At 41.9% G+C, this 25,519-nt stretch overlaps 1 protein-coding gene across 4 annotated transcripts in view; it reads right to left on the reverse strand.

Annotated features, from left to right (window-relative positions):
- Positions 1–22,817, reverse strand: part of LOC125642138 (ligand of Numb protein X 2) — a 46,598-nt gene extending 23,781 nt beyond the window's left edge. For 2 of the 4 annotated variants that reach the window (XM_048862973.2, XM_075132477.1), the window contains exon 1: positions 22,192–22,584. The gene's annotated coding sequence lies outside the window, so the exon portion shown is untranslated. Of the gene's footprint in view, positions 1–7,765; positions 7,847–22,191; positions 22,585–22,642 lie in introns of those variants that run through there. The other 2 variants (XM_048862974.2, XM_075132478.1) reach the window with 2 other exon arrangements.
- Between the last annotated feature and the right edge of the window lie 2,702 nt (positions 22,818–25,519).

Raw genomic sequence — 25,519 nt, forward strand, 5'->3', positions numbered from 1 at the left:
GACGAAGGTTTCTAACCATCAGAGGAGTGAAGTTTTGGAATAGCCTTCCGAGGGAAGTAGTGGGGGCAAAAGATCTATCTTGCTTTAAGATTAAACTCGATAAGTTTATGGAGGAGATGGTATGATGGGATAACATGGTTTTGGTAATTAAATGTTCATGGTAAATAGGCCCAATGGCCTGTGATGGGTTTTTAGATGGGGTAAGATCCAAGTTACCTGGGAAAGAATTTTCTGTAGTATCTGGCTGATGAATCTTGCCCATATGCTCAGGGTTTAGCTGATCGCCATATTTGGGGTCGGGAAGGAATTTTCCTCCAGGGTAGATTGGAAGGCCCTGGAGGTTTTTCGCCTTCCTCTGTAGCATGGGGCACGGGTCACTTGCTGGAGGATTCTCTGCTCCTTGAGGTCTTCAAACTACAATTTGAGGACTTCAATAGCACAGATATAGGTGTGAGGTCTTTTTTAGGAGTGGTGGGTGAAATTCTGTGGCCTGCGTTGTGCGGGAGGTCGGACTAGATGATCATAATGGTCCCTTCTGGCCTAAATATCTATGAATCTATGAGTTTCTAACAAACAGACACACACCATGCTACTTCAATTCCTGTCAAACACACACGTCAGCTTTTTAATTAAAAGGGCTAGTAATCACAAATCAAACCATTTTGTTTTGCACATTGTTACTTTGTCGTGGAAACTTACACACTTCAGAAGTCGAACAGTATCACTGTCAAGGTGCCAGGGTATTGGGAAGACGGAGGGTAAAAATACATACATAAAATAAAATCAGGCAGCAAGTTTGCTCCCCATGCAATCCCTCTGCCTGAGTGCCAGTGTCCCCCCGTGAGTAGGAGCTTACATGGGATATCTAGTTCAAGTGCTTTGCTTATGTCTAGTCTTTACTGTAAGTGACTCTTATCACTTCCCACTCCAGACAAAATAGGAGGCATATTTCAGATAATGGGAGAATGTGAACAATACACAAGCCTATGTAGTACAGATGAAGAACGTGGTATCCCACGCTCCAGCATTGTAGAAGCCCCAGGGTTCTGCCAGCTGCAGCAGGCAGGTACATATAGTACATCTAAACCATCCAGGCACAGCCTCTCTTGCCATATTTTTCACACAAAAGGACACATTTTGATCCTCACTTCTCTTGAGAGCTAAGAGGTAATATTACAACTTCAGACAAGCCCCTGACACCACCTAATGATGATGATGGGCGATCACTCATTACCAAGTATGATCATCTTCCGTGGGAGTTATGGGTCCTCAGGCGGCTAATAAGGCCAATCCTTGAACCACAGGTTCTATTGCAATGAGGGCAGATGTTTTCAGGCTCAGCAGGAGGCTGCTGACCATGACTAGAAGCCAGTGTCTCCTTCCTTCCGTGCCTCTTGTCCTCTTCAGCTTGCAGGCGAGCAAGTTCAAAATGCAGGGGACCATCACATAGGACTTCACTCCATTTTAATGATCCTGGGCAAGTATCTCCCAAGTGTCAATGTCAATATTACACTTTTTTAGGTTGTCCTTCAGTAAGTCCTTATAACGCTTCCAGTGTCCACCCATGTTACGGTACTCTTCTTTCAGCTGAGAGAAGAGCACCTGTTTTGGGAGGTGATGGTCTGGAATCCGGACAACATGACCAGTTCAGCGGAATTGCTGACGGATGATTATTGCCTCGATACTGGTGGTCTTTGCCTCTTCCAGGACACTAATATTGGTGCACCTGTCTTCCCATTTGATCTTCAGAATCTTATGAAGGAAGCGTTGATGGTGCCTCTCAAGGACTTTCAAGTGGTGTCTATAGGTTGTCCAAGTTTTGGACCCATACAACCGTGTTGGGAGAACAACAGCTTGATAAACAAGAAGCCTGGTGTCTGTTCGAATGTCGTGATCTTCAAAAACCCTGTGCCACAATCGAGAAAAAAAGCTACACTGGCACAGCTCAGGCGACGTTGAATTTCTGCCTTGGATGAAAGAGGACGTCCAAGTTAGAGGAAATCATCAACATTCTCCAGTGCCACTCCATTGATTTTGATAGAAGGGACATGTAATACCTCATCTGGAGAGGGCTGATAGAGCACTTTAGTCTTCTTGATATTAAGAGTGAGACCAAGACATGCGATGCGTAAGCATCGGCAAACACATTTCAAGATAGTTTGAAGATCTTTCTCAGAGTGGGCAAAGATTGCGTTGTCATCAGCATACTGAAGTTCCACAGTCAATGTCGTAGAGATCTTACTCTTGGCTTTCAGCCTGCTAAGCCTGAACAGCTTTCCATCTAGTCTGTAAAATAATTTCAATGCCAGCTGTAAACTTTCCAGCAATTAGGTAAAGAATGACTGCGATAAAAACTGCAAACATGGTTGGAGCGATGATACAGCCCTGTTTTACTCCTGTTTGCACTTACACCACCTAATACTTGGATTCAGTCAGCCCAATACCAACAACTTAACACCCCTACCTGTCCACCCCACGCTTTCCAAAGCCAAATAACTATCAGCAAGACACAGAGGCACAGTTGTGCTTTTGGGTTTATACTACATGTTTTAATAGCTGCATAAAACATTTTGGCAGGTGATTAAATAATACATAGTTTCTCAGTGAAAATCAAGAATTCACTCCTACTTTTGCTGATAAACCACTGTAAGCCTTTTCAAATGTATCCTGCAGGATTTCATTCTCTGCTCTTTTTGCTACAACGTTACATTTCTAGACTAGTGGGAAATAGACTTCCGTATCTGAATCCAGTAAAAAAATATATAGTTCTTATAAATCTATTTTCCTATAATCCCAATATTAATTCCAAATCTAATTTTTGAAGGTTCCATATTTAAAAATGGAAAACTGGACACCTAATTTGTCTAACAACTCTAAGTGCTCAAATAGGATTTACCTTACATCACTGTCCTTTCAACAAAGAGGAAGTTGCTTCAGATGTTTGGGAACCTAAACCTGTCACATCAGCGACGAAACTCAACCCACACCCGTCGCCAAGGTAGTAGTTTGTGAACAGCACTAGTGAGGTGGCAAGCTTGAACATGCCCACTGGCTGTTCAGTGATTTCAAACAAAAGCAGATGTTCTGTGTAAGTACAATTAGTAAGAAGTTACTCAGCAAAGACAACTGCTTAAGAATCAGTTTTGTTACACTAAATATTTGGAGGATGCTGTTCCAGCACTGAGGGTTTGGTTCTACTCTCACACTGGTCTGAGTGCATTAGCTTTCAGAGTCACTTTAGTCTAGTCACTCTTATACCAAAAGTGAGAGCACAATCAGGCCCTGTAAACTCAGATTCAAGTTCTAAACATGCAATTTAAAATACGCCTGGAGTCGTCATGGGCAGCTTCTATCAAGTTTAAACTTCTCATCCTTTTCTTCAAGGGCCAAAAATCACCTGTCTCCACTCCATCTCACAACACACTCTTGTTTCTTCTCTCCTGCTTCACTTCAATTATACCACTCTCAACGCCACTTAACTTCCTTCCCCTGCTTCCACTTTTTTGACTTCTTCCGGGTTGTGGCTTAAGACAATGTGCCAAGCCCCCTATATTATTCAAATCTCTCCCTAAGATCCATTCTTCCCACAAACACCAACTACATCAGTCAAATGCCTTGTCTACCCTAACACTAAGAAAAATGTTGTCTTTTACTCTTTGCACCACACAAAAATACAATATGAAGAAGCCACAGGGCAAAGTTAGGTCCCAAATCACTGTGTTTACTAAATATACACAACCCTGTAAGGCCTAGCTGCATGCTATTATTGCCCTTGACTATTTTCTGGGTGCTTCTAAAACAGAGAATATAGTGAATGCCACTGGAGGGTTCAGACTATTTAAAGAGATACCACCCAATTCCTATACACTACAAAAAAGGAAGAGGATAAAGCGGGAGGAATAAATCTTAGAAAGCAAAAACTTTCCTCTAGATTTCTCAGTGTGTCATGTCTTGCATGCGCTAGAGTGCAAATTCCTTAGGAAGGAACTGTTGTGTTTTGGCTTTACCACACCAAATACATCATGGGTTCTTACACACATACACACAAACAAAAGGACAGTAGAACCTCAGAGTTACAAACAACCTTCATTCCCAAGGTGTTCGTAACTCTGAAATGTTTGTAACTCTGAACAAAACATTATGGTTATTCTTTCAAAAGTTTACAATTGAACATTGACTTAATATAGCTTTAAAACTTTCCTTTTTTTTTTTTAGTAGTTTACATTTTACACAGTACTGTACTGTATTTGTGTGCATTTTTTTGTCTTTTGTCTCTGCTGCTGTCTGATTGTGTACTTCCAGTTTGAAAGGAGGTGTGTGGTTGACTGGACAGTTCGTAACTCTGGAGTTCATAACTCTGAGGTTCTACTGTATATCCTATTTTCTTGTACTATAACACTGAATCACAGAATAATAGAAATTAGAAATCTTCCTTGCTCTATTAGGTTGTCTAGTCTGCCAATGCAAAACTATTCCCTGCACTATGTTAGTGGATTGACTATTCTTGTTTTAACTGTGTCAAGTGTTGGAGCTTCCAGCACTGCTTGTGTCAGATATAGATCCCCTCTCTGTGTTCATCTGCAGCATTAGTAATAGCACTACTAAATTATGTAGTATGCCAAGAAACACACAAACACTAAACCTTTTAGTACTATTTCAGGCTATGGAATTCCAATTAAAATTAAATTCAGATATACCCTTAAACTTGCAAATACTGATTCAATACTCTCATAATCAGGATATTTTAAAAAAGAATGCTGTCTAAAAAACCTTCCCAAGGTTATACTTCTGCCTGTACTAAGCTTCTCTATATTACTGTAGTACTTCTTTTAGAGAAAAAGAATTGTGGTTGTTCTTGAACTACCCAGATATTAAAGCATCACTGTTTGCAATGCTATCATTTGACATTCTTACATTTCTACTTCCTGTTTTCAGCACTTAGCTCAATCATAAAAAATAAAAAACTGTTTGGAGCACAGATGTTCAAAATCCAATCCAGGTCTATATAAGGTACTTACGTGCAGTCCCTTCCCTGCAATTCTCATATCTAAACACCTGACAATCTTTCATGTATTTATCCGCACAACACCCCAACGAGGTAGAGAAATAGTACTATTCCCACTTTACAGATGGGGAACTGAACCTCAAGTGACTTGCCCAATGCCATACAGGAAGTCTGTGGCAGAGCAGAGAATTGAACTCAGGTCTCTCAAGACCTGGGTCCAAGACTTTATGCATAAAACTATTATGTATTGGTGGGACAGTGGGGAATTGAGGCATTGAGATAAGCCATTCTGGTTCATCTGTAATTCTGAACTAAAAGCCGACATAGTTCTGTAGAAACAATAAACTTCTGTGATTTTTTTCTCAAGAACACAAGACTGGTCAGCGAGACCTACCAAACTTGACATATTACAAAATAAGGGAACATACAGTTAGTCTCTGTAAATCATGGTGATAAAGACAAAAATCAGATACTTCAAGGATTATTCATGAAAGGTTCTGACAACTAGAAGAAATTTGCACCATATTGCACTTCAAACTGTTTCTGTTCCAAAGAAAAGTTCATTTGTCGTATGACTAGTTCATATTACTACAGAAAATATTTTGGTAATTTAAAAGTTTTATATTGTGCACTTAAAGGAAAGTGCTTACCTGCTACATTGATCCCATGGAAAGCCCCAAGTTAAAAATCTCAAAATGGATTTTTAACTAAACACAGTGCATGCCTAGATTAGGTAAACTGCAATAGTTTATTGCATTAATATTATTCTACTTATTAAGTTTATGAACACATTCCCCTGGGAGACTGGAAATGCAACATTCCCATTACTGGATTACAAACAAATAAGAGCAGCAACAATTAATCTAAATTCCTTGGATGGACAATACACAAACCCAGAGCATGCTGGGTTGGCTGAGATCATGGATGCAAATATAAAGTTCTTGTAAGCATCAGTACCCTCCTGACTGCTCAGAGCAAAGACAACAAAGTGAGTAGCCAGTGCAATTTATACATCCAAATATATTTAGGACAGTATGAAAGAATGGGAAAATAACTGTGAAACTTTCTGCAACTTTGTGTGACCAGTTTTCACACAATTGCAAAATTCTGCGTTTTCATAAAACGGTGAATTAGCTGGAAAAACCATGCAGAATTTTGCTCATTTTCACAATGAAGAGTTTTGGTTTTTTAAGCTAAATTTGGCCTCCATCTTGAGTGAAAGTTTGACATCCAGAAAAGGGACCAAGTTCATGTGAAATACAGGAATGCTCATATTTTGAGCATTTAATGTTGCTAATACATTTCACAACCCTAGCTCAGTTGCTGTCCAGCCATGGCGCAGAGATAATTGTTGCTGTTATTGCTAAGCACAGACTACTTTAAAAAAAAGTTTGGGTTTAAAAAAAAACAAACAACCAAACAAAAAACAACCCCACAACACTTAAGGTAGGTCAACTTTAAATATACAGGATAAAATGCAGGAATAGTTTTCAAAGGGGACACCATTCATTCTGGTGTTCTATTGCTGTTCCTTACTGTTCTTTGCTTACTGATATTGCCGAAGATTAAACCACCAGAGGTAAAAGCACCAAAGAAAAGCAGCTACAAGCAGCATGTCTTTGTACAGTTAAAGAGAAGGTGATCCTTTTAATGATTAACTTTGGGAGTTTTATAATAAGCCATCTCTCAGAGCATTTTTAATCCAGTCTCTAGTAAGTTATTGTGATGCTGTCTACTTATGGGTGTACTGACCAGGGAAAGCCAAGTTAGCACTCCTTTAGCACACTAAGCTTAAAGAGATACCACCAATTTAAAAATCTTTCTTCTATCCCAACCATTTTTACCCACTGTTTAACCACTAAGATTCCAATAAATGAAAGGGGATTTGGGGAAAAATAATTTTCTCTTTTCAGTTAGTTCATTTCACAGAATTTTGTGTGGATATTTCTTACAGGAACAAATAGAGAAACTAATTACCAGAATAATAAGAAAATGATTGTAAAACCATAAAAAGGCAGGGGACATCAGGGGCAGGTGTAATACCAAAAATTACTATTGTCTCATGTTTAAGAACAGACTTCAAAATTAGTGTCTATTAACATTATTCTTATTGGATATGTGCTAGCATGGTTTGACTGGCAAATGTAGGCAGAAAAAAGGTTTCTGGAACAAGGCTTAACAAAGTAGGAAGCCGGGAGTATGACAGCCTTAGGGCTTGTCTACACTGGCAATTTACAGCGCTACAACTTTCTTGCTCAGGGGTGTGAAAAAACACCCCCCGGAGCGCAGCAAGTTTCAGCGCTGCAAGCAACGCCCCTGATGGAGGTGTTTTTTTGTTTTTAAGAGTGCTGGGAGAGCTCTCTCCCAGCACTGTGCCACAACCACACAAGCCACGTAAAAGCGCTGCCATGGCTGCGCTTTAGCGTTGCCAGTGTAAACTAGCCCTTAGTCTAAACAAGTGCCCCAATTCAGCAAAGCACCCAAGTATGTGTTCAAATTCATCCCTATTCAGTAAAGCACTTAAGTGTGTGCTTAAAGTAGGGGACTAAGTTTCTTTCCTGCTTTTTTTTATTTATATGAATTTTGCAAACTGGTGTGAAATGTTCTACTAATGAAACGAAACAGCAGTAGGCCCAATTCCCCCCTCCCCTTACACTGGTTTTATACCAGGTGACTAACTTCAATTAAAAGACTCCTGATTTATAGTGAACAGGGAGGGAAGAATCAGAACACTTCAGTATTGAGAAAATGCTGACTTACCCATTTATCTACAAGTGCCTTACAAGCCAGAATTATATGAATGCCACAAATTTCAGTTTTCAGAGTAGCAGCCGTGTTAGTCTGTATCCGCAAAAAGAAAAGGAAGACTTGTGGCACCTTAGACAGAGATGAGCTGCCAAAATCTTAACAATGGGTTCCCTCCTCACCCCACAAGGGGGTCGCTGCCCGCCCCCCGGGACTCCTGCCCCATCCAACCCCCCCTTCCCCCCCCGCATTCCTTGACTGCCCCCAGAACCAGGCAGGAGGGTCTCCTGGGCCACCATAGTCAGTGCCCACCCCACCCCTAAGAGCCAGAGGCACCTGCCAGGGGGTGAGGTGGGGAGTCCCGGAGGTGCTTACCTGGAGCAACTCCCAGGAAGCATCCGGCAGGTCCCTCTGGCTCCTAGGGGCGGGGGAACATAGCTAGGGGGGAAGTGGGGGAGCAGCCGACTCCCTGGGTGCTCCACCCACCGGCAGCTCCCCACCCCGCGCCCGGCCCCAGATCACCTCACCTCTGCTCTGCCTCCTCCTCTGAACGCGCTGCCCCACTCTGCTTCTCTGCCCCCTCCCCCAGCTTCCTGGGAATCAGCTGTTAGGCGGGAAGCCTGGGAGGGCTGAGAAACAAGTGGCGGCTTCACACTCAGGCCGAGGGTGGTGGAGGTGAGCTGGGGCGGGGAGCGGTTCCCCTGCCCCCTCCCCCCCCGGCTGAGGCGCGGGTGGCCCTCCTCGTGCCCCCCCGCTGCCAGGGAGCTGCCAGTGGGTGCTCTGTACCCACCAAGTTTTCCCCTTGGGTGTCCAGGGCTGGAGCACCCATGGAGTCGGCGCCTAAGGCACCACTTTTGGTCGGTTAAATTTAGAAGCCCTCACGGAACAACTGGTTCTAAAAGGGCTTCTAAATTTAACAACCGGTTCTAGCGAACCAGCTCCAGCACACCACTGACCTTAGAGACTAACAAATTTGAGCATAAGCTTTCGTGAGCTACAGCTCACTTCTTCGGATGCAATCAGTGGAAAATAAATTTCAGTGTAGAGTACTTAAGGTATTCCCAGAGAACAAGAACAGAGGACTAGACCTAGATGTTTTACTGCGGTCAAAGTAATTCCATTGACTTCAGTTGTGCTACTTGCAATTTACACCCAGGTAAAAGATCAGAATCCAGCTCAGGCTCTTTCAAATATCCAGACAGTACAGTATTGTTCATACTGAGGATGTGTCAGCATTTCTATTATACACCATCTCCTCTTCTCATTTTAAAACTATCCCATGGAAATTCTCTTCAGAATGAGCAGTACTGCATCAGGTCCCCAGTATGATACAAGTTTTTTAATGTTACAGCATATTAGTTGCATTTGTTACAAGACCATAAAATGTTTTAAAGCTATTGCCTGTGAAATGACACCTTTACAAAGGAAGATGTGGCTGACTTGTTGAATGGCATCTACTGGGAAATAATTAGTACCTTAAGCTTCCTGGGAAAGTAAAACAAATCAGACAAGACAGGCAAATAAGAGGTACAGAATTTGGAAACTTTCATTTCTGCACTTTTATGAATATTCACTTCTTGGACTAGTTCATGATACTGCAAGATCATTGATCTGGCAATTCTACATTTTAAAGCAAAGGGAATCTATGCTTGAGTCTTTTCTTACTTACAACAGTGTAATTTGATTTGATTTTTCAATAATTATTCCTAATTCACATCCGTGTAACACAAAAAGAATCTAGCCCTGTCATTAAATGAACATTGTCTGGGTAATAATTCCAAAATGGTTCCCTCTCACCACCTTTTTTATTAAAAAGGTACCATACATATTTACAGAAGTGTCTAAATACAATTATCGCAAAGACCTAAACAATGGGTCTCTTGAGGGCCAAATGCAACAGGGATTCAATGGTATGTAAATTGTTCAGAAGACAAATTTTAGGTGGTAAAGTAGTTTTAATTCATGATTATTTTAATTCAAAATGTGTAAAATTAATGCCAGGAAACCAGAAGTAGTGGTAGGTGTAGCAGGAAAGGCAGCTAGCAAGTTGCTTTATCATTTTCCCTCCAGACTGCCACATACCTTATTTATTATACATTTTTGTTAAGGCTTTTTCTGCTACACCCATCTCTCCTCACTTCTCTCTTTGATACACACTTTGAACTTAGCAGATATGTCTGTCGAAAAAAATAAGTTTATACGGTTGTTACTCCATCCTTAAACTGATGTTTGTCTAAGCAAGTAGTTTTGTTGAGGGGAAGGGAAAAGGCATCCAATGGGGCAATTTAAGGATCAAAAGTGTCTAAACTTAATTAATAATCTGAACTTCTCCTGCAATTAAAACACAACGTCCAAACCAAAACAAAAAGACTAGGAGACCTGAAGTTAAGACTCAGGCTTCATCCAAGTAGCTAGTAGAGAGCTTCTTTCCAAGGTTTTGATATGCTTTTGAGAAGAAGAGATGAAGACCATGTGTCTATCAACTACATAGACAATAGGAATTCCTAATACACATCCTCCTGTGTCTCTGTAAATTCCATTTATTTTAAAGAAGGGAAGATTATACTAAGTCAGCATTATGGTTTACAGGATCTTAAATATGTAATGTGCAGAGGCACGTCTTTGGCATATGCCTTTGTTCCAGTAAAACCCTGCCAGCTACTGCAGTAGCTTTAATGAGCACATGTGAATGCTCATACCAGATCTGGATGTTGTCCATATAATACACGTAAGAAGAAAGCAGCACTACTTTCCACCCACCACAATAATTCCTGAAGATTTTATGGTGAGCAGCATTCCTCACATTATACAACTGTATTTGAAACTGGGAAACTTTTATAAAATTCAGTATTAAAGACATCTACCCATTGTCATATACCAGTGAAAGTAGTATGGGGTGGGGAATAGTGTTTGAGATGACAGTTCCCATCCTAGTTTAAAAGGGGACTTTACAGAATGTTGTTTTAAAATTACTCCATCTAAACATCAATCCACTTATCAATATCCCATGATTTGCAATTGCTGCTTTTGCAGATTATATGGCAGTTCTATACTGACCCCTTATTTCTTATGGGGAAGTCCTCTAGACTTTAATGTAGATTAAACCAATATCTTAATATAAATTAATTTTAGAGCTTTTTACAGTCATACCTCAGAATTATATTCCTGCGCTAGAATTCTCTATTTTCTGTAGGATAGCTGAAATACCCATAGGAAGATTATTTTCTACAGGACATTTGCATAAGGAATCAAATTTTTCCACCACAAGTGATCTGGCAATGAAGTAGCAAGGATAGATTCTGCCTTCTCTTACATCAGAGATGTACATGAAAGCAGAATTTTACCCAGTGTGGTGGAATGTGTTTCATCCCAGTCAATTTCATAGCCATGGATAAAGATGTCAGTTGCTGGATTTTGACTTTTTAACGGCAAAATGAAGCAGTGAGGGAAGCTGAACTGTGAATGAAAGTTCCTCAGTAAGACAAATTTTGCTCTGTTATATTGGCGTTGCATGAAAATCTGATGAAGATAGCCCAATGTACCTTCTTGGGACATTAGGGACTCAATCTGGCTCACTGTGCTGAATTCAGGTTTATCAGAGGCAACCCAAGAGCATATCTAGGAGACAGGTTTCAAACTGCCCTTCTGAGATTCCCCAATTCTGGGCCTACACTACACTGGACTGATCCTCCAGGCTGCTCTAAGCTGTGCCAGGCAACAACAGCAGTTGTTGGCTGTGCCACTATGGCAGATCCACGCCACCCATGGACACCAACAATCAACAGTGAGGTGATCTGCCCCGGTTAGAGTTTCTGGAGGCAGAGGCCAATGCTGGAACAAAGTTTGAGCCTATCTTTTTTCCATATGTAAACTACAAACTGTCTAATTAAAGCTATTCTTAATTAAAGCTATTCTTAAAAACAATTGTTTTCTGGACTCTCCCCCCCCATATCTTAATTGAATATGGGGGAGAAAAGTGAAAAGCAGCTCATCATTATTTAAAACTTCAGAATTCTAGACAGTAGAAGCAGAAAAGACCATTGAATTATCCAATCTGCCACCTTCTGCATGTTTACAGGCAGAAGAGTTTTCTGACTTTTTAAAAAAAATATTTAGGATTGTATTCTGTTCTCAGTTACACCTATGCAATTCCACCAGCTTCAATATGGTTATGTGGATGTAATTTAGGGCAGGATTTTGTCCTTTCATGTAAGAATTTTCTTGGCTGTTTCTTACTGAATTTAGAGACTAGCAAAAACAACAAAACTTGTTTCCTTTTCCTCTGTTTTTTTTTTCCAGCTGTGCACTTTCTTGAATTTACTAAGATAAGGTCAGTCTGAGCCAACATCAGAAATATCAATAGCTTCTGTAGAACCATTGTTACCCTATGCTGTGTGCGTGTATGTACATATTTACACTGTGAGTATGTAGATATTTCTCTTTAGTTTCTTCTCCTTTCTGGTTAAAGTTGCTGGAGTGATGACACAAGAGACTGAAGTCCTCTTTTTATCCACAAAAACAGGGCAGCGACAGCACACGCTTCCCCAGACTGTCACCTGCCAATACTCCTCAAGTTTGCCTTGATAGAATACACAAGAGAGGGAGGATCTTTTCTCTAGGCCTATTAATTTCTTGCCCTTTCTCCAAGACTGCCAACAAGGTGGCCAGCTGGCAACAACAACTGTACAGTTTTTAGTCACAAGGACGCTCATGCATTGCATTTATTTATTTCATACAGACTACAGAACACCCCACCTGATGGTAAGAACTTTTGGTTGCTAAAAAAGTGGCTGGATTCAAACAGGATACTTCATCAGACTAAGGCTCGCAGGGCAGGGACTTTCCCTGTCTATTCCTTACAGAGAACAATGTCAGCACATAAATCCCTGAATTCTCCCTTCATCTATTATGTAGGGGTTTGGAGCACATTACAATCTGAACGGATATAGTTCCTGGTCATGATTCACTGTAGTTCTAATAGATGCAGAATTAAGGCCTAGCAAATGAAATCGAGCTGCAAAAATGCAAAGAATCTGGTCATTAAGTTTTTTCTTAAAAAAAAAAAGAACAAAAAAAACCAATAGTCCATAGAAAGGATTAACTGCCACTGAAAGATATTTATAGAATAAGTCTGCTATAGCTGTCAGAAAAAATAAATCTTCATAATTGGACATGCAGTATTTTATTCATAAATTAAAAAACTAGAAGGGACCTCCTGGATCATCTAGTCTAGCACTTCCCCTTCCCACATAGTTCCTGATACTGCAACTTTCTCCACATGAGCAGTTCCTCAAATTCATATGGAGACCCTTTGAACTCAGGGGGATTCTGTGCAGGTGTAGAGATCCACCCATACAAAGCCTGTTGCAAAATCCGGGACATAGAACTGAAGTCTTGATTTATCTCTGGATTTCTTTTTTTTGTAACCTCAGTTTACTAGTTTCCCCCTTTAGTTTCTAAATATTACCTCCAGATCCTTCCCTTGACCACCTTAGTAATACTCACTTTTCAGGAACTGATGATCACTTACATCCCCTCTATCACTTCTTCTAAACTCTACACTGCCAGTTATCTCATGCCTTTTAATACTCTGGTCATTCTTGTAGCCTTCTTTTGGACTATTTGAATGCTTACAATCTGAGGCGGGGGGGAAAGCTTGCCATGTGTTTCCATATTTTGTGAATCAACTCACTCCTGTGATGAGACCTCATGTGCCAAGTTTCAGTCCAGAGCAAAAATTTGTGTCTGAATTACAAACCCTAGAAAGTAAGGTGATAAGGGACTGTCAAGTGTTATGCTTAACTATTACAGGAGTGTTATCACTATAATAATCTGACCAAAAACAGGCAAACAAGCGGGGGGCGGTGGAGGGGACAGCAATAATCAGATAAAACGCACTGACACCTGTGAGTAAGACAACAGCTGCAAACACTTTGGAAAGACATACAAATCAGGATAAAATGATGTGGTTTAATTTTCTGCAGCTTTAAGTAAAATTGGTGGAGCAATTTAGACAAGGATTTCTTACTGAAACAAAGAACTTCTGTATGAGAGCGTTGCGTGAAAATCTGATGAAGATAGCAGGAAGCACACAGTGAGTAACAAATGTCAAATGGTTTTTGTCTCCTATTAGAATAATTAAATGAGGACAGTACAATCTCCAATTTGTAAACTTGCCCAATTAACTATTTTTAGCAAGATTATAGAACTATACATCTGTAACATAACTTTCAGTGCCACAAAACCAACAGCTACTTCAGTAAGTGGAGAAGGAAATTTTAAATATTTCCAAAATTATTACACACTAATCAAAACTTTTAATTTTAAAGTTATTGGGTTTCCCATTTTAAATGTAATATTACACAGAAGGTTTTATCAGCTGTGCTTGCAGCACACACTTTAGAAATCTGAAGCTAGAGAGAGGCCTGTTTGGTTAACAGATTCATTCATGGTATTGCTTGAGACATTATCCAGCTGTTTCTTCTCCCCCCACCCCCATTACAATACCTATTTCCCAGGCTTTAAAATGTTCTCTCCACACACACCAACCTCTCCCAATAACCTCTCTGCACGGGTTAATGGAAACCTGAAACAAAAATCCACTTTCCTTACCGATTTTTCCTCCCTCAGCATTGGATACTTTGGACCTGATTCTCCACTCCATTATACCAGTTTCATGAGATAGTAATTCCCTTTTCTTTGGAAAGCCTGTGTAATGGAATGGAGACTCAGTGTGGGATTTTGTTTTTGGTTTTTTTCTTACTGTTACAGGACCACTCATGAGCTCTGGGCATCAAATCATTAAGAGTGAGGTTCTGTGCAACAGTGTAGTCAAGGGTACACACGGCTAAACTGAGTTTACCCTCTTCTCATTTGGGGAATATGGAATTTAGGTTAATTTACCCACTACTTTTTCTACCACTATGTTACTGGTGCTGCATCTTAGGGTATGTCTACACTTTGAGCTGGAGGTGTCATTTCCAACTCAAGGAGACATACCCGTGCTATTCTGATCAAGCTAGTGTGCTAAAAATAGTGGGTCACCATGGATGCGTCGATGGGATTGTGCTCACAGTGTCTAGCTGCTCACACTGTCACAACTACGTGCTATTTTTAAGGCACTAGCTCAATTGGAGCTAGCACAGAAATGTCTACTTAAGCTGGAAGTCACACCTCCAACTCAAAGAGCAGATGTACCTTTAAAGGTATAGCACATAATTAGGAGCCCAGGGGGCAGAGGGTGTCTATGATAAATTTAAGCTACATTGTGCCCTTCCAACTATGGCTTCTCTGGGGACAGCTGATGTCACCAGTGTAACTTAGACAAACCTGGGGTGTTGTCAAACTTATGGCAGTCTCCTTATGCTACCTAGAATCTCCACAGCACTGCATGTGTAGCCCTGTCCCAGGACACCCACTACACTAGTGCTGTCAAAGGAATCTTCAGAAGCCAGGACAGACTTTTTGTGGTCTTCCACAGTTGGATATAGGGCTTTATGCAGCTCTGACCCTTTCACCTGGCATAAAGGGACCAGAAAGAGGTTGAAGATCTCACTTTACATTTCTACTTTGTTTGTCCTACTGCAAAATAAGTAAAGTCAAATACTTCACTGCCATTTTAAAGAGAGAAAAATAAAGACCAAAAAGAATTACACAGCCAGATCAAACAAAGTAAGGCTGGATTATTCCAGCTAAACAGCAGCCCTCAAATGTTCCTTCTAGACATCTTATGCTAACTTTTCCAGAAAGACACCCTTGATATAAATAGTTGAAAAAAGTCTTCTTAACTCTGACACCTCCCAATTCGCCACATAATCATGTTGTCCTCTCCCTTGTCCTTTCCTGCCCATGATGTTGTCATCTTCTGTTTTATTTATAGGCTCTTCTATTGCACTTATAACCATAGCATTGGATTATGTCCTATATAAACGAATGTAACTCCCCTTTGAGGTAAAGGAGCATTTCTCTATTAATTGTATTGAGTTTCAATTGGCTCTGCACAGGCCCATGCAGTTGTCTTTGTAGAAATGTGGCTCTGGATGATTTAGCTCTTTGAGGCAGGGACTTCACCTTCACCCGTATTGCAAAGAACAATTCAGGTTTATCGTGCTCTAAAAGAAGGATTTTACTTTATCTACTTTTCCTCTCAATCATAATCGAAAACTAGAAAAAAGTTCAGCTAAAATGGATGTGTCTTGATTTTATGCCTCATCCCTGGAAGCTGTGGTCCATATGCAACGCTCAATAAAAACAAACTTTTGGACCCTCAGATAGCTAATTAGGCCATCCCTACTTTCAGCAGCTCACAAAATGAGCAAGACTGACTGACTGACTATTTCAGATTACGAGGCATGATGCAAAACTGAAACAGTATCTTATTAGAGCAATAAGTGTCTTTTCTCATCAGCTCCATTTTTTCCCCAACTATTATCTGAAACCATTTATTTTTCCTTGTTTGTCAATAGATCACATTTCTCTATTCCCTCTATTATTCACCTATCACTGTATTATTCAACTCTCAAGTGTTCTGCATAAAGAACACTATTCCAGTTAAATTGCACTTTGAGATCACTGTCAAGTTAAAACTCAATTCTTTAAGGAAAAAAAAAAAAGGGTAATTCTGAAATTATTAGTGCTTTATGTCCATAGATCTCAAAGCACTTTAAAAAGGTGGATGAGCACATTACTCCTGTTTTATAGAGGGGGGAACTAAGGTACAGAAAGGATGAGAAGCTTGCCCAAAGTCACATAATGAGAAAATAACAGTCAAAAAATAGAACCTACGTATCCTGACACCTATAAACCACAATGCATTATTTCTGTTAATAACAACACCTAATGAAAAGGAAGACTTACTCTTTGTATTTCACCTAGGTTGGACTGTTCAGTAGATTGATCAGTTTCCTTTTTGTTTACAGTTTATTTCTACAGGCTCTCTTATTCTCTCTCACAACTAATACCCGCCCAATACTGCAATGTTCCCTGGGACCATATAGTCACGAATAACCCCCAAAACTTCTCATTGACTTTTAAATGTCACTTACTCACCTCTAGTAAGATCAGTTGTAGAGCTGTATTGTGGGGTTCATAATACCTACATTTTGAGGCTAATCTACCAGTACGTACCCAGAGGATGCCCTTTCAATTGGTATTTAAGGGCACTCGTTTTTTGTTGTAGCTTTCGAAAGTCAGAGAAGTTCTAACCCTAAAATTAACAAATCCCAGTTGCCTGCAGAAGCTTTGGTGTCACCAATCAAACAGGCTGAGCAGAGCCCTCCGCATCGGAGAAGCCTAGCCCCCTGTGTGAGGTGCCCAGCATTGCTGCCTAAACATCCCTCCCACCTGAGTCCTAAGGAACACACTTGCTGACTGGTGGCTGTCTCCCCTGCAGGTCCCAAATGCAGGTGTGGTGCTCCTGGCATAATCTGCAGCTGGTAGTAGTTACTGACACCTAGGTATTCTGTTTTGCTGCCCTGTTAACATTTGCTGTTTTGCCTTTCTCCAGCCTCTGGTCCAGGGGTAGCAAACTTTGACATATGGGGGCACTCCCGTCACATTTTACTATCATTGTGAAATCTCTATTTTAAACTTGGACACATGAAGATATTTTTGTGATTTAGAAAAGCACTCTACGGAGTTAAAATTCAGTGTTATTGTAGGTAAAACCATGAATGAAGGTGTTATTTCTTTACTAGTCTCTTTCCATTATAGTTTAGGTCATATGGTTTCTATATGAAACAAACATTTAATGCATACAAAACACTGAAAATATCAGACATCATTGTAAACAGTTTTGAATACATATGAATACCTTTTATATACAAGGTATTAAGCAGAAAATCCACCTTGTTCCGTATTACAGTCTCCCCACCCCATTGTCACAGTTACACATATTAAAAAACAAGTTTTCAAAGCCAAATGTGAACTTCTGTACTTTGCCACGTACACGCATTGCCCTATGATCTTATTTCAGAGATATTTTCTCAGGCCTTTTTATCAGTGAGGAAACTGAAGTGCCTTGTCTTTCTTTTTCTTCCCAACCCCCACCCCCCCTTTTTAAAACCTCAGGACAGTTCATACATCTTATCTACTCAGATTTAAAAAAAAAACAAAAAACAAAAACACCTTTGTTAGCAGCGAGGAAAAGGCGTAAAGGCTGGATTCAGAAGGAACTAGGCGTTGTGATGCCGAGTATTGCAATGCCCAACTTTTAGGTGCCTAGAAAAAAAAAAATCACAGGAACAACAGTGTGCTCCATCTCAGTTAGATTCCTAGGCTCCCTATATAACAAATGGGGAGATAGGTGCCTGAGACTATAAGCCACAAAGCCAGCACACTAAGCAGGGAACTGCCAAACCTAACCAATGTGAGATGCCCATGAGGGATGTGTCCTAAACCCCACCCTGCTCCGAGTTCAGAGCCTAAATTGAGACTGCAAGGATGCACCTCTCTCTGCTAGCACTTCACAACCGGGAATCCTTCTACTGGAGTCAGGCAGTTTAGGCACCTAAACTAAGTTGTTTCTTTGAGAAAGAACTAGACAGGTACCTAACTCCACACAAAACAGCAGCAGCAGGTGGTGGTGATGTCACTGCCTTCCTTATAACTTTTAGCTCAGTGTTAAGCACACTCACCTGTGATGTGGGACTCCCCTTCTTCAAATCCTCTCTCCCTTTCTGCCTGAGGGGGGAATTGAACCCCAGTCTTCCGCATCCCAAGCCAGTGCTCTAACCACTTCACTAAAAGTTATATGGTGGGTGAGGATAGCGCACCCACCTCCTCCTCCAGCCAGATTTTGAATGGGACCTTATCCAGTAGGCAAGCTTACTAGAGCATGCCTACTAGATCAGGCACTACACATATGCATTCACCCACCTGTCTTATCTCCCCTGGTTTGTGAATGGGTCTGGAGTGTATGCAGGAGATAAGCTTAGAGTAAGGCAGCAGTGCACATGCTCAGAGAGACAGAAACTAAGGCAGCATGGGAACTTCAACTTGGAAAATGTAAGTGCTGTGTGAATTTAGGCACCTACAGAGTTCGTCAGGAGTTTTGTGAATCATAGTGGAGCCTAAAACTGAGGCACTTAAGTCTGAAGTTTAGATGCCTAAGTATCTTTGTGAATCTAGCCTTAAGTCTCTCTAACATGGCCATACTATGGAATGTACATGCCTGGCTAGTTCAGATCTTGCTAAGAATGTCAGCCTCCTTCTTTCCAAGACATTTCTCCATATTGTCAGCATATCCATCCCTTACAGCAGACATACGCATGCTCTTGCACTGATCAGCCACTGACGTGAGGTGGCTGTTTTAAGGAGATATAACATTCCCCCCCTTGAGCTCCGATTAGCTCAGCTATCGGATGAGTAAACAGGGAATGACCTGCCAGGTGGGTTGCCTACAATGAAAATATCCTATATAGCTGCAGAAACAAATGCAGAACATGTCTAGAAACTGCCACACCCTATTTCTGGGCCAGGTGATCAGCCCAGCACTCTGCATCTGTGCTGAGACACAACATCACAATGTTTTAAGTGAGCTGAACATATTTTTCCTGTAGCCTATCAGACCGAGTCCTCACTCCTTTGTGAACATGACAGTCATGGACTCATTAATATTACCATCATAATGTAAGAAAGGCATAAGAGACAATGCTGGGTTTGTACGTTAAATTTTCCTGAGAGCACACAGTAAGAGAAGGTTTACATCACATTTGGTAAGCGAGCTGGGTAGAGGATGAGATAAAAAGGACTCTTTACAATTTAAAAGATGAAAAATGTGGGTCAACTGGTTAACTCTAATGGGACAAGAGTGCCACCATTTCATAGTCATTGCTTATAGAGGGAGCCTAACTGTAAGTGATCAACACTCTGTATGGGCACAGCAGGATCTACCATGCCACTGTCAGGCCTTCAATCTCCTCATCACAAAAGATGTCCTGACCAGCACAGGGCAGAGAGAAGGAGTAAGATCACCTTAAATTTGAATCTTAAACCACATATCAATTTTGGTCTTATAAAATTTAAATATCCATGAAACATTATAAAGGCTTTTCAACACAGGGCAACCCTCAGGAAAGTTAAGATGAAAAGGAGGGAAGCAATGGAGCACTTTGGACTTAAAAAATGAAATGTGAGTTGCACCTGAACTATACAAAACTTTTGAAACATTCAAGCCAGGTCGAAGACCTGATGATTAATAATGTTTTGGGGAAGGACTCCTGACATCTTCCATGACTGCTCTGACTGCCATTGTCAAAACTAAGGACACTTGTTTGGAAGTAAAGAGCGTCCCCACAGAGGTTTAACGTGCTATAATTATGTGTATTAACTTCACACCTTTAGTGTGTCCATGTAGATTCTTCCTTAGTAAGTAAAAAGAAGGGAATAAGGGAAATTGGGGGGGGGGGCTCTTAATTTTTTTAGTTTAAAATGCTTTAACTAATCTTCCATGCCACCCACACAAATTGCGGATATTCAGGGGCAATTACCTCCAATGGCAAAGAGCAGTGTTACTCCCATAATCGCTATCAGAGTTGTCAAACTATGAACAACATCTTCATTTAACATCTGAGTCAGTATTATAGTCTGTCTCCTCAGTGCTAAGAAAATGTGTTTTTACCGCAGAATAACTAACATGCATTAGCTTTCCCACTGTAAGAACACAGGAGACACGGCACTGTACTTTCACTAAAAGGCAAACTAGGTGAGATAAGTTTCAGAGGAACAGCCGTGTTAGTCTGTATTTGCAAAAAGAAAAGGAGTACTTGTGGCACCTTAGAGACTAACCAATTTATTTGAGCATGAGCTTTCGTGAGCTACAGCTCAGTATGCATCTGATGAAGTGAGCTGTAGCTCACGAAAGCTCATGCTCAAATAAATTGGTTAGTCTCTAAGGTGCCACAAGTACTCCTTTTCTTTTTTTAGGTGAGATAAGCGCTGTGCTCCCCTCCCAAATAATGCAAAGGAGTGACAGAATAATTCATTTAAAAAAACCTCTTTGATTTTGGCAGCACAAAACAGTAAACTTGTCAGAATGAAGATCATCACTGAAATGACACAATATCGCATATAAGAGGATATAAAATTAAAACGCAATTAGAAATATAAACAATTCAGTAGAAGAAAAGATGCATGCAACAAGTGAAGTAATAGAAGAGTAAAGTATGTGTTTCAGTGTTTGCAGGGTGGAGGATTACTTACACAAAAATAAGGATCTGTAATATATTTTCAATTAAAGTGGGGGGGGGGGTGTGGAGGGAAATAATGTCCAAAATGGTATTGAATATTATAGGAATGTATTACGTGGAAAGATTCTTTGGGAAAGGTAACAGTATATGCATGTAGCTAGTGCACCCTAAAGGCTCAGAAAACAAAAAGGCAAGAAGAACCTAAAATATATTTATTTAATTTCATAACTTTAGAATGCATAACACATTTTTTAATTCTTGTGGTTGTCAATCTTGGTTGCATATCTATATTTAGTAAAAATTATAGTAGAAATTTGCCTTTGCAAAAGATTTCATAGAAGATAGCATAGTATCCTTAGGCCAGATTTTTTAAAGGTATTTAGGTGACCAGTGGGATTTTCAAAAGCATCTAGGTGCTTTCAACCTGGCCTTTAGTGAATACTTGGGAATGAAGTTATACACACAAGTGATGACATGTGAAAAAGCACTAGAATGCTGCCTAGAGAAGCAAAATAAATTGACAAAGGCAATCCCATTGGCAGATCAAAGGAAACTGAAGGAAAATTTGACACCAACCCAGAAGCTCGGTCAGCCTTTATATCATATAATCCTAAAGAATAAACTTGCATTATAGAAGAACAAAAATGTAGAATTAAAAGTTGTAATTAGAAAAATTACAATAAAAACAGGAACCATTTATACTAGAAACAACGTGACGGTATTGCCAAAGTTACTAGCAACTACAAATATTTTCAATTATTATTTGCTATTACAATATGAATTAAATCCCACACGGCCATTCCTCTGCAAGGTTTACAAAGGTACACGATGAAGAGTAATAAAAACAATTTTTAAAAGTATATAAAGGAGACCCGAGAGTGACAGGGGACTGCCGGAGTGGGACTGTCCTTGTCATCAGAACAGTGAGCGAAGCCGAGTCTGTCAATTGCGATGAGGCTTTATTTATGCAGCCCCATACACTCGCAAGGGACTATTTTAAAAACACTACAACGATGTGTGTCGATTACCGCCGGTGGGGGAAATCTGTAAAATATTTTACCCAACCCAGTCGCCTTTAGCAGCCCGGTACAGAACTGGAGCTGCCCTGTGCCTCTCCTCCCCCGCCCCTACAACCAGCTCCCCCATGGGTGCCACCTCCCTGCCCGGGGCCGGGCACCAGACGGGGAGCCCCTGGGACCCTCCTTCCAACCAGCCCCCCCGCGGGGGCGCAGTCGCTGCCCGGCTGGGACTCACCTGGCGGCGCCCGGTCCCGGCCCGGCCTGTTGCGGCGGCAGCGGCGAGCGCGGCTCGGCCGGCGAGTTTCCGGGCGGGGGAGAAAGCCGAAACCCGCGTGAGGGGGGAGGTGGGAAGGAGGAGGAGGAGGCAGCGCAGCCGCTCAGGTGTCTGCACCCGCCCAGCAGCGGCGCCCCGCCCGGCACCGTGCTGCTGGCGCCGCCGCCCGCTCGCCAGCGCCATGCCGGCAGCCTTCGCTTCCCCAATGCCCGCTCCCCAGCCCCGGGCGGGCGGGCGCGCGCGCGGCACCCTGGGCTCCCCCAGCACGCGCCCCGCCGAGGTCCCTGGCCGGTGTGTGACGGGCACCAACGCCTGCCCGGCGCCGCGCGCACCGGCCCCCTCGGCAACCGCGCGCTCAAACTTGGGCGCCGCGCCCCTCCCCCCTGCGGCGCGCCGCTCCGCTCAGACACACCCGGCGGAACGGCCGCAGCACCTGGCGCGGAACAGCCTGACGGGCGGGGCCCGCAGCTCGGGCTCGGCTTCCCCCACAGCTCAGCGATGAGAGGGGTTGGGCAGCGCGGGCTTTCCTCTCAGCCCCTGTCTAGATTAGGAGGAGAGAGGGCTCAGCCTGGCGCCTCTCTCTCTGGGGGAACTCCTCTGCCGCTTCCTGTCTTCCTCTCTCCTGGCACTTGGCCCCCAGAGGGGAGAGGGACACACGCACTGCAGTGATACCCAGGTGGTTTGCTGCCCAGTGCCCATGCAGATACCACTCTGTCTAGTCTCCCCTCCTCAGGGAAGTAAGAGAATGTCATTACACTGCTGCCACTCCCAAAAGTGTGCCCTTTTCTTATAATGAATGGAAGAAAGAAGATTGGCCTGAGACCATATAAAGCCGCTGCACACATCAAAACAGGGGCCTATATAGTCTGCATAACAGTGTGAAAGCTACCCCCACTTTAAGTCCTGCTTCCAATGGGGGGAGTCAGTAACTGGTCAATTGATAATGCATAGACTGAGAAGCAGTTGGATGTCACTGTTCAGCTTGTATGAGTCTGGCCAAATGTAAATAAAAATTATACATATTTGGGGTGTATCCCTCTCCTTCCTTCATATGTTGCTTGTCTTCTTAATCCCCAGTCCATTCAATGGGACTGTTTGTAAAGCTTAAAGTTAAACTCATGACAACTAAGCACCTGGCATTTTTGCAGGTTGGAGTCTCAGAGTTAAGCTGTTTGGTACAGGGATTGTGTCTTCACATCTGTGTGTGCAGACAGTGTTCTAGGGCAGTGGTTCTCAACAGGTCCACAGCCCCTTGCGGGGCCATGAGCCAGTTTCAGGGGGTCTGCCAAGCTGGGCCGGCGTTTGATTTGCTGGGACCTAGGGCAGAAAGCCCAAGCCTGAGCTCTGCCATGCAGGGCCGAAGGAGCTGAAGCCAAGCCCCACCGCACGGGTGGAGGGGCTGTGTTGCTGTGCAGGTCGCCTGGATGGCTGGCTAGCTGGTGGAGGGGCTGTGGCTGTGTAGATCAGCCATGAAGTCAATGAGAACAAAGTGCCCAGCCAGGATGAACATGGACCATGACACACGCTTGTCGAAGATACCCCTCACGTCTTGACAGAACTATTGATCAGCACCAGAAACAAGGTTCACACTGAGTAAGTAAACCAAAAATAATGTTCACTTTTTTATTTTTGTACCTGTATTATCCTTTTCTTTTTTAGATTCTGTATGTACGTGTGTTTAACTGTATGACTATTAATTTAATACACCTTTTAATCTACTGGATATGCATAAAAACAGAGGTGGCACAGGTGGGCCATGGAGTTTTTATAGCATGTGGGGGCAGGGGGCGCTCAGAAAGCAAAAGGTTGAGTCTGCTGTTCTAGGATATTCTGCAGGTGCCTAGCACTGGCTTGATTTAACTTTTAAGGTTGTCTCTAATCCTGCCTCCTTGATTCTTAGACCATCATCTGATATACTTAAACAATCTATGTAAAAATTCCACAAATACTGTGAAAATGTATGGGTCCTTTTGCTTTTTAAGGTTGGGAAAAAGGTGATTGATTGGCAATGCCACTTTTACCTAGCTGTACTCAAAATACTAGATGAAAGAGAAGAAAAAATAGGCTCTTAATAAAGCTGGCTGAAAAAATGCAGAACATATTTTGTAAATTACTTTTGCTGAAATTTCAATTTTTGACATCTTTCAGCTATACTAAAAGTTGGTCATAAACAGCAACATTTAAAAAATGTTCATGGAAATTTTTGAAAATTCAATAATTTTCAAACGGCTCTTGTTCTTAATTTTATGACAGAGCAAATCCTAAAAGTCTGTGTTGATACCAGCCAATTTTGTGCCCATTTCAGCAGGGTTTCAGGAGGCAATGCTGAAAATGCCTGACTCCTGCCTGCACTAGCACTGAGAAACTGGTACTAAATTTGCGAATGTAAACCCAGTCAAAGAGACTAATGCTTTAACTACCACCAGTATTACCACGCTGCTGCAGTAGGTTTAGATGACTTTTAGGAAAAAAGACGAGATCTAGGAAAAAATCTTGCTACAGAGATGAAGGATAGCCTTTTAGTTAAGGCACAGACACCCAGGAGATCTAGGTTCAATTCCCAGCGCTGTCACAAACTTCTTGTGTGACCTTCAACAGTTCACTTAATCTCTCTGTGCCTTGGTTCCCCATCTGTTAAAATGGGGATAATACTGCTTACCTCCCTGGCAGGATAGGGTTATGAATGGAGGTTGTTGGGAATATTCCAACAAAATGTTTTTTTATCTGACTCTGCCACTTGGTTGAAACCGAAATGTCTCACAGAAATATATTGGTTTCAACAAACTTTTGCCAAGCCACAGACTGGATTTTGACAGAACCCTGCCTGGTTTTCTGCCAACTCACCTGGCAAGCTTCTAGGGAACTCAGGCTTTCAGGGTCCACAGCTCCAGGGTGGACCTACCAAGTGGGCTGCCCTCGTGCCAGGGATCCCAGAGCTTCCAAGGTCCGTGGCTCTATGACAGCCTGATCATGCAGCCTGGTCTTCAGCCAAGGACCCCAAGGCTTTCAGGTTCCCTACCACAGAGTTGGAATCCTGGAAATATGAGTGTCCCAGTTTGAGATGGGGCTCTCAGGGTTTCTAGGTTCCCTGCTTCATGGTGTGGGATTCCCCTCACTAAAGGGCAGCTGAAAATTAAACAAAAACTTTGTCAAAGTGTCAGAATTCCCATGGGATGGAAATCCTGAGTTTTGAGCAGCTTTAGTCATGTGGTTACAATCAAGAATTTATCAGAGATTCTCACATAACACAGAGATGGATCCATAGTATATAACATATAATGAATGTGAA

Source organism: Caretta caretta, chromosome 9 (assembly GCF_965140235.1).
Source record: "Caretta caretta isolate rCarCar2 chromosome 9, rCarCar1.hap1, whole genome shotgun sequence".
Taxonomy (NCBI): domain Eukaryota; kingdom Metazoa; phylum Chordata; order Testudines; family Cheloniidae; genus Caretta; species Caretta caretta.